The 9502-nt window shown below is 42.9% G+C and overlaps 1 protein-coding gene across 1 annotated transcript in view; it reads left to right on the top strand.

Annotated features, from left to right (window-relative positions):
• Positions 1-2216: 2216 nt before the first annotated feature.
• LOC102770951 (protein dispatched homolog 1) overlaps positions 2217-9502 on the top strand; it is a gene marked incomplete at its 3' end in the record, with an annotated part of 93669 nt that continues 86383 nt past the window's right edge. Inside the window, exons 1-2 of the mRNA XM_015562340.1 lie at positions 2217-2416; positions 3007-3157. The remainder of the gene's footprint in view (positions 2417-3006; positions 3158-9502) is intronic.

Raw genomic sequence — 9502 nt, 5'->3', positions numbered from 1 at the left:
TTGCCTAGATATGCAGACATCTCACCATCATACTTTTCATGCAAGTAAGATTGTATTATCCTTATTTATTTTATTTTTGTAAAATATATTTTTATTGATTTCAGGGAGGAAGGGAGAGGGAGAGAGTAACATTAGTGATGAGAGCGAATCACTGATCAGCTGCTTCCTGCACGCCCCCTACTGGAGATTGAGCCTGCAACCTGGGCATGTGCCCTTGACCAGAATCTAACTTGGGACCCTTCATCAGGCTGACACTCTATCCACTGAGCCAAACCAGCTAGGGCTAGACCTCCTAATTTTTATACCGTGCTTATAGAATGGCAAGAGCTGATATTCTTTATGTATAGATAAATTATGTGAAGAAAGGCAACCAAGATTAGATGACAGTTATTTAGAATTGTAGGTGTTCAAGATTACAGCCTCTTTATGGGCAGAGATTATGTCTTATTTCATTTAACAAGCTTTATTTTTCATTTAACAAGTATTTATTGAGCACCGCCGTGTGCCAGTCACTGAGCATAGAGCAGAACACAACTTCTACCTTGAGCACCTGAACAGCTCATATCTAATGGGGAAACAGACATATAAAGAAATAAATATAAACAGTGTGAAAAAGACATATGTTTACATACACCAATGTTTTTAGTTGTTTTCTGCTGCTGTGGAAATATTTATATCAGAACAGCACACATTCACTGAGACGTTTTCCTAAACATATGGACGGGATGATGAGAATACTTCAATAGTGTTTTTATGCTAACTTCCTGGGAACTATATTTCAAAGTACTTATTTGTCCCCCCACCTCCTACCCTCAAATTCTTATGTGATACCCATCAGAAAGAAGGCAAAAGGCCACATTTTTGGAATGCTTCTTTTGCATGTTTTCTGCTTTGCAAGATGTTAACTCCGTATTCCACGTTGGATCCTGAAGAGGCACTGCATACACGCTACATATTGACGAAACGATGGCAGTTTCGGACCTCGTGCTAATGTTGTTTTCTCTCACTGCCTCCTCTAGTTCTGTGTCTCAAATCATGTAATTAATTTGTATTTTCATAAGGTAAATCAGTGCAGTTTAAAACCCTGGCATCTGTTCTCTATATGTTCCACACCTGTGACACGATGATTTCAACCACTCACTTATAAAAGAGAAACACATTGTCAGGGGGCACCCCGGCTTTGAAGCATGCGTTCTATTTTTCGCTTGGTAACCATGTGAAAAACACCAATTACTGGAATTCTGAGAAGAATGAAGTTACTTGTAAACCTAGTGTTCATACCAAGAAGGGTCTCTAAATCAAAACCATGCAGGGATGCAATAGATCAAATCTGTGGAGCATAAACCTTTCAAGATCAATGTCACTGAAAAAGTATCCGTGATTGGGGAAGGCAGCTTTAACAAAACAGTATTGTTACAAACAAGAAAAGTGAGACAGCTGGCGGCCAGTCCGACAAACACGTACCATGCAGGGAAGCCACGCAATTCAGAGACCCTCGGTGCGTGATCTGGGTGAAAGCCAGTGGACTGTTACAGGTCATACTTCTTTTTTTATAATTTTAACCTAATTTTTAATACATGTTTTTATTGCTTTCAGAGAGGAAGGGATAGGGAGAGAGAGCTAGAAGCATCAATGATGAGAGACAGTCATCAACCAGCTGCCTCCTGCATGCCCCCGACTGGGGATTGAGCCTGCAACCCAGGCATGTGCCCTGACCAGGAATCAAACCGTGACCTCCTGGTTCATGAGTCAACGCTCAACCACTGAACCACACCGGCCAGGCATACAGGCCATATTTCTAATACATTTTTGTTACTATTTTAAAGCATATGATATCTTTTGAATGGAATTTCCAGAAATTAAAACCATACATAAAAGTACCATTTCCGTTGGATTGAAAATCATGACACACAATGTTATGTGTCAGTTCCATCTCAGCAAAACTGGAAAATAAAATCATGAGCCTTTCAGATCTCGAGGAGAATAATCTAGATTCTGGTTCAGTGTCTGTTAAGACAGATAACTAATGTGTTCTATGCAGCATCACTTTTCATTATTAGAACATTGTCTTCAGGAAGAGTACAGATATGAGCGGTCTAGAGCTGTGTCTCCGAGTCAGGGAGACAGGCGGTTGAGGGGCATGGCTGTAAGGACTCCGGGGCCGGTGTTGGGATCAAACAGCGGGTCTCTGTTTATTTTTATTTATTTACTTTTTTTGCAGGCCTCTGTTTAAATCTCAGCCCCGTCACTGGCTAACCTCCTGAGCAGCAGACTCAGTCTTTCTGTGCCGGTTTCTTGAGCTGTGGAACACATAAGATAGGTCCTAGACATCGGAGATGTGTCAGCTTTAATTACATGAAAAATGCCGAGCACATCATGAGCACACGGCAGCACTGAGTAAACGCTGGCGGTCAAGGTCAGTGAGGGCAGACCTTCCCCCCTCGTGTGCGATCCCTCCGTCTTCCTTCACTCCTCTGCTTGCTTTTATTTTCCCTTCTCTCTCTTTTTTTTAAATATATTTTATTGATTTTTTACAGGGAGGAAGGGAGAGGGAGAGAGAGTTAGAAACATCGATGAGGGATAGAGAGTTAGAAACATCGATGAGGGATAGAGAGTTAGAAACATCGATGAGGGATAGAGAGTTAGAAACATCGATGAGGGATAGAGAGTTAGAAACATCGATGAGGGATAGAGAGTTAGAAACATCGATGAGAGAGAAACATCGATCAGCTGCCTCCTGCACACCCCCTACTGGGGATGTGCCTGCAACCAAGGTACATGCCCGTAACTGGAATCGACCCTGGGACCCTTCAGTCCGCAGGCCGACGCTCTAGCCACTGAGCCAAACTGGTCAGGGCTCCCTTTTCTCTTTAGTTTTCTAATCTTCCCACCCTTTCTCTCTTTTAACTCTCTTTTCCCCCAAGTGTTTATTAGCTTTAAGTATTTCCCAATTGCTGTTATTTTGTTTGGCGGGCTCAGAGGCCATCCTTTCCTTTCCCTTCGTAGGCTTGAATCTCTGCCTCCGGGCCTCTTCATCTGAGACCTTAGAATGCCCTTCAGAGACCTGAAGAACCCCTGACACTGATCACAAAATGGGATGAGGGGAAGGTTCCATAGTTCTCCCCCTGCTTTCGGAGGATTTCACGCTTTCTCCAAGGTTAAGAACCATTGATCGATGGGCTGTAACTACCCTCCCTCCCAGATGACTTGCTGGGTCTCTTCACCAGTTGCCTCGTTGGTATGAGGGGACCTCTTTAGACTTGGGAAGATCTCACCACTCTGCTATCTAGACTCGGAGAGCATGGGAGATTTGTACCATAGTATTTATTCTAAAGGCATTGAATTCCCAGGTAATTCATCAGCTATTGCCGTATTGTGTTGTACTTTACTATTTGAGTAACAGCTTTGTTTTGCAAAATGTTACTGGTTTTAGAGAAACAACATTATGCATTCCATATGGCCAGCTCCATTTCAACCAAAGTAGATATTTCTCATTGTAATTTCTTTTCCGTTTCTGTATGATACAGCCCAGCCAACTTGGAAACAAAGCGTCCAATATTTTAGAAACCAGTTGTCTAGTGAGAAACCAATGAATTTGGAATGAGTTATAAATTCATTAGCGAAAATTCCAGATTGACAGCATTTGGGGTTTCTCTGGAGCCTTTGAAGGCAGGCATGTCAACGATAACAAAACAGTAACATGGACTTTGGGGAGTTTTTTTCGAGTTGGCCAAAGAGCGCAAGTTGTTTTCTTAACTAAAAATCATCATTCACATGAGTCATCCTGACAGCCTGAAAAATTTCAAACTCCTCTAGGAAAAGAAGATACCCAAGAAGCACATTCTTCACACGTCCTACCATGTGCAAAAGTCTAGAGGAGAAAAACATCCCTTTGAAAAGAGTGCTGCTTTCATCTCTGCCCTGATAACTCTGGGCATAAAAATAAAACGCCCATTTTCCAGGGTGTGGATTCCACTGGGGAGTAATCAGACCCAATTACCAAACAGACCCCTTACCTCCTCACCGCCCCCACATACATAAAAAAATACGGCTAGTCAATCCTGCTTACTTAGTGTGTGGAGCTTAGCCAACACAGCAATATATATACTCTATCCACTGAACCAAACCGGTTAGGGCACCATATACATATTTATCTAAAATAAACTGAGTACCTAGCATGTGCCCTGGGTGTACAGTGGTGAACATGACACTAGAGGTCCTTGCCCTTGAGAAAAGCATAAATACACACACACACACACACACACACACACATAAATACATCTACACACATATGTATATATATATATATATACATCCACATACGTATGCACACATGTAGTGTGTGTGTTCCTATACAGATAGTGGTAAGTGCACTGAGGAAATGGATAGGGCCCGAGGAAGGGTGAGTTTTACTTTAGAATGCCATCCACACCTGGCCAGGGTGGCTCAGTTGGTTTAAGTGCCGTCCCGTGCACCAAGAGGCTGCAGGTTCCATTCCTGGCCAGGGTACAAGCCCTGGTTGCAGACTCGATTCCCAGTAGGGGGCGTGCAGGAGGCTGCCAATCGATGTTTCTCTCTCATCATTGATGTTTCTATCTCTCTCTCTATAATCAAAAACATACTTTCTATCTCTCCCTCTCTCTTCCTCTCTCTCTATAATCAAAAACATATATTAAAAAAAACTTTCCTAAGAAGAGAGGGGTCGCTGCCCACCCCCTTCCCCTTATAACTAGGGAGCTACTACTAAAAACAAAGCAAAACAACAACTTGAAAACAGTGAACCAATTCTTGCTTCTGTGCCAGAGGACCTTCCTGAGTAAGGGGGTTAGTGTACCAGTCGGGAGGGTCTCCTTGTATGACAAGGAGCCTCATCAGACCCCCTCACTGGCTTCCCTAGCCTTTCCTCCTACCATCCCTCCTGCGCCCTCTCCTCATCGTAGACAGGGAAGTGGGGAAAAGAAACAGGACACGAGTCCCACAGCGTATTTATGTGTGTGTGTATGTGTATTTATGTTTTTCTGTGTGTGTGCGTGTGTATGTGTATTTATGTTTTTCTCAAGGGCAAGGAATTGCAGAAGACCTGTTAGCAATGGCAGATTTAAGTAATGAGTTAATATTCAAAAGCCCTGAAAGTTACGTTCCTAAATCTTCTAACCCAATGGAAAAGTGCATTATGCTCATTAAGAAGGATATACGGGGAAGTAACCGACACACTGAACTGTTTAGAAAGCAGCATATTTTAGCTAATAATGAGTCTTAACCTTTACGGGGTTAGCACATGGAAGTCGTTACTGTGCACCAGCAGATAGAGCCACGGCACCATACTTCTTAAGTCAAGGCCTAAGTCTTCATTCATTATGCCAGGGCGCTCTGCCTTTCCCAGTTAATCTCATTCTCCTGCTCGGTGTTTTCCATGCTTAAAGAAACGAAATGTAAAGGGATCGCTGGCTTAATTTTGCCTCGAGAAATGCTTCCTCCCTTTTATTTCTACCCTTGGGAGAGTTTTGCCTGTTTCAAGTTTTGCAGACGGTTAAGAGGACCCCAGTTTTTAAGCTCCGGAGGTATGCGATTTGAAGGCTCAATACCTAATGTGGCTGGAATTTTTCTCCAATTATAGAAGAGGCAGACCATCATTCTCCAGTTTCCAAAAAGGAATGCAGCTGCTTGCAAGAGGTCTAAACTAACAGGACATTTAATATTTTGAAAACCATGTCCTGGGGGGGGAATGACTCTTCTGTTCAAAAAGATATTAAATTATTTAGCTTGGCAGCTCCAAGATGTGAGTATGTTGAGCTCCGTGGATGTCACTGATGTTTTGTCGAGTTCAGATGGGAGCATTGACCTCTTTATTCTTTATTCACACCGTCTTTTTTTAGATCTCACATATAGACCGTGGGCTGCAACTGCCTGCAGGTCCTGTGATCTGCACGGGCGCATTCTGCTTCCAGGGGATCCGTGTTTAATTTTCCAAATTCCCAGCAAATAGCAGCGCTGCAGCCTAAATCCCTCCACCGGGATTCCTTCCGGCCCAGATGCAACTAATAGTTGCAGGCTGCGTGGCTGTCACTCATGACTAATCCAGGTACGGCTGCTCACTGTTTTTGATTTTCTTGGTCGGGACCTGAAGGCAGGGTTTGCCTTTTTCCCATGAGAAGCCGGTGATCGTGGGCCTGACATTCCAGCAACTGGAGACGGCGGCCTCTCCACACCCACACAGCCCGGCTTTGTTTCAGGGCCGGCATAGACACCAGCCTGGTGATAGACATACTACAGCGGAGGACAGGCGTGTAATAGGGTGTTAAGGACAAGTAAGGATGCATGAGGGATTTGCCCCCAAGTTTTTAAAGTTGGTGTCATGGAGAGCAGCCATTTCCTGCCGCAAGATACCCATCGATGTCATTTGCCATTTTGGGTCAGAATGTTGAAGTGGGTGGGCAATATGTGTTTATGTTCAGGATAATTCTTGTTATAGAAATAATAGAACAAGACTGGGATGTCCTCAAGGGTGGGGGTCTGTGTTCTGCTCGTCTGTGCCCACTGTCTGACGAATAGTAGAATCTTAACTGTTAACTGAATGGCTACATTTATGAATGAAAGAACTAGAATGTTTTGTTTATCACTTTTTAAAAAAAATACATTTTATTGACATTTTACAGAGAGGAAGGGAGAGGGATAGAGTTAGAAACATCGATGAGAGAGAAACATCGATCAGCTGCCTCCTGCACACCCCCCACTGGGGATGTGCCCGCAACCAAGGTACTTGCCCTTAACTGGAATCAAACCTGGGACCCTTCAGTCCACAGGCCGGCGTTCTATCCACTGAGCCAAACCGATTAGGGCTCTTTATCACTTTTAATATTGATATGAATTCAAACTTCAAGAAGAATTACAAAATTGGTACAAGGAAATGCCATATAGTTATACCGTTTACTTAGATTTACCGATTGCGCACTCAGTTTTCAATGTATGCATAATGGTTTTCTGAACCACGTGAGAATTAATTGCCAACATTGTGTTCATTTACCCTTATCCACTTCAGAACGTATTTCCTAAGAAGAGCATTCTCTTATAATAAAATACAGTACACTTATCAAAATCTGGAAATTTCACCTTGATATAATACCATTTTCTAGTCCATATGCAAATTTGTCCATTGTCTCAATAATATCTTTTGTAGCTATTTTTTTTCTCAGTCCAGTATCCAATCCAGGAGGACACATTCCACTTGATTTTCATGTCTAATTGGCCGTCTTTAGTTTGGAATAGTTCGTTAGCCTTTCTTTTTCTTTCTTGACCTGAACATATTTTGAAGGGTAGAGGCAGTTATTTTGTAGAAGAGCCCTCACTTTGGGTTTGTCTAATTATCAGGTTGTCATTGGAAGGAAAGCCATGGAAGGGAGGTTATGCCCTTCTCAGTAGATCATATCAGCAGACACAGGGCATCAGCGTACAAATATTACTGAGTTTTCACTTGGTTGCATTATATCCACCAGTTTTCTCCACTGTCCAATTACTGCTTCTCCTTTGCAATTAATATGTAATTTGTGGGGAGACACTTTGGAACTGAAAATGTCTTGTTTCTCATTAAACTTTCACCCCACAGTGGTTGCACCCTCATTCGTTCTCCCATATTCAGTCGTTGGCTTTTTGCTCTAAAGCCCTTCCTTTCCCCCTTGTCTTTGTTTTTCATTTGCATTAGTTTGAACTCATAGATTCTTATTTTATTCAAGGAGTTACATTCCATTCTGTCGTTAATTGTTTTGATTCTTTTTTTAAAAAATATATTTTATTGATTTTTTACAGAGAGGAAGGGAGAGAGATAGAGAGTTAGAAACATCGATGAGAGACATCAATCAGCTGCCTCCTGCACATCTCCCACCGGGAATGTGCCCGCAACCCAGGTACATGCCCTTCACCGGAATCGAACCCGGGACCCTTCAGTCCACAGGCTGACGCTCTATCCACAGAGCCAAACCGGTTTCGGCAATTGTTTTGATTCTTGAATGACTCTAGATCTGTCCTGTGGCGCCCCTACCAACTGCTCCCCTGTCCTTGTGATATGTTTTCATCATTCTTGGGGAATTTCTTACTTTCTGGTGTAACAAGATGCCCTAAGTCCTTCCTTGCCCCAGCCCTGGGCCCAGCCTTTTTTAAGGTGCCCTGAATTCCTTTCCTGGTGAATGGTATTTAAAATCAAGATCTGGGTGTGCTCATCGCTCTACTGTACCATTGGTTCTAGATGCCCTCAGGTCTTCGATCTCTCAGACTGAGCTAGGAAGTGTGTATGTGTGTGTGTGTGTGTGTGTGTACGTCTATGTCTACGTCTATGTCTAAATTAAAGTTCTATATCTAATTTAAGAGTTCATAGTCATTATTCCATTTCAAATCCAGCACCCCAGGATTCATCCCAGTCCTCCATGTTGATGACTCCCTTCTCCAACAGTGAAAATCTTGGCTTCATGATACTGTTTTATATCCCTAGCATCTTGTGCAAGCCCTGGCAATATGTGATAAATATATGTTTTAAGGATTGAAATCAGAGGTGGGAACCTTTTTTTCTGCCAAGGGCCATTTGGATATTTATAACTTCATTCGTGAGCCATACAAAATGATCAACTTAAAAATTAGCCTGCTGTATTTGGTCAAACTTTTTAAAAAAAATATTTTATTGATTTTTTACAGAGAGGAAGGGAGAGGGATAGAGAGTCAGAAACATCGATGAGAGAGAAACATCAATCAGCTGCCTCCTGCACACTCCTCACTGGGGATGTGCCCACAACCAAGGTACATGCCTTTGACTGGAATCGAACCTGGAACCCTTCAATCCGCAGGCTGACGCTCTATCCACTGAGCCAAACCGGTTAGGGCGATTTGGTCAAACTTTTAATGATATATCTCAGAGAGAGAGGGAGAGGGGGGAGAGAGAGACATATCTATGATGAGAGAGTAAGAGAGAGAGAGAGAGAGAGATTCGAGAAACATTGATGAGTTGCCTCCTATAAGCAATGTGAGAGTCACACATCAATTGGTTGCCTCCTGCATGAGCCCTGACCTGGGCCCCAGCCAAGGAGGAGCCTGCAACCTAGGTACATGCCCTTGGTCAGAATCGAACTCAGGACCCATCAGTCCACAGGCTGATGCTCTATCCACTGAGCCAGACCGGTTAGGGTGATTTGCTCAAACTTTTAATGAACCACCCCTAATGCCTTGGCAGGGCCAGACCAAATGATTTCACGGGCCCTATATGGCCCGTGGGCCAGACTTCCCACCCCTGATTTAAATGAAAGCGTAAATAAGACAGTCATGGGGTTATCTCTGTAAATAGCCACACTGCTGTGACCAATGCCTAGCCTGACTTAGACGTTGAATAAAACTTTGGCAAACAAATGGTTCTCTCCAACATCTTCATTTTATTCTTTTGAACCAGATGAAACATGACTCCATATGAGTACTCTTGTGTGTGCATTTTTTTTTTACCATTTAAATCATGAAACCAGATAAA

Source organism: Myotis davidii, unplaced genomic scaffold (genome assembly GCF_000327345.1).
Source record: "Myotis davidii unplaced genomic scaffold, ASM32734v1 scaffold174, whole genome shotgun sequence".
In the NCBI taxonomy this organism is placed as follows: Eukaryota; Metazoa; Chordata; class Mammalia; order Chiroptera; family Vespertilionidae; genus Myotis; species Myotis davidii.
The sequence above is the reverse complement of the archived record's forward strand: the minus strand, read 5'-3'. Positions and strand labels throughout refer to the sequence as shown.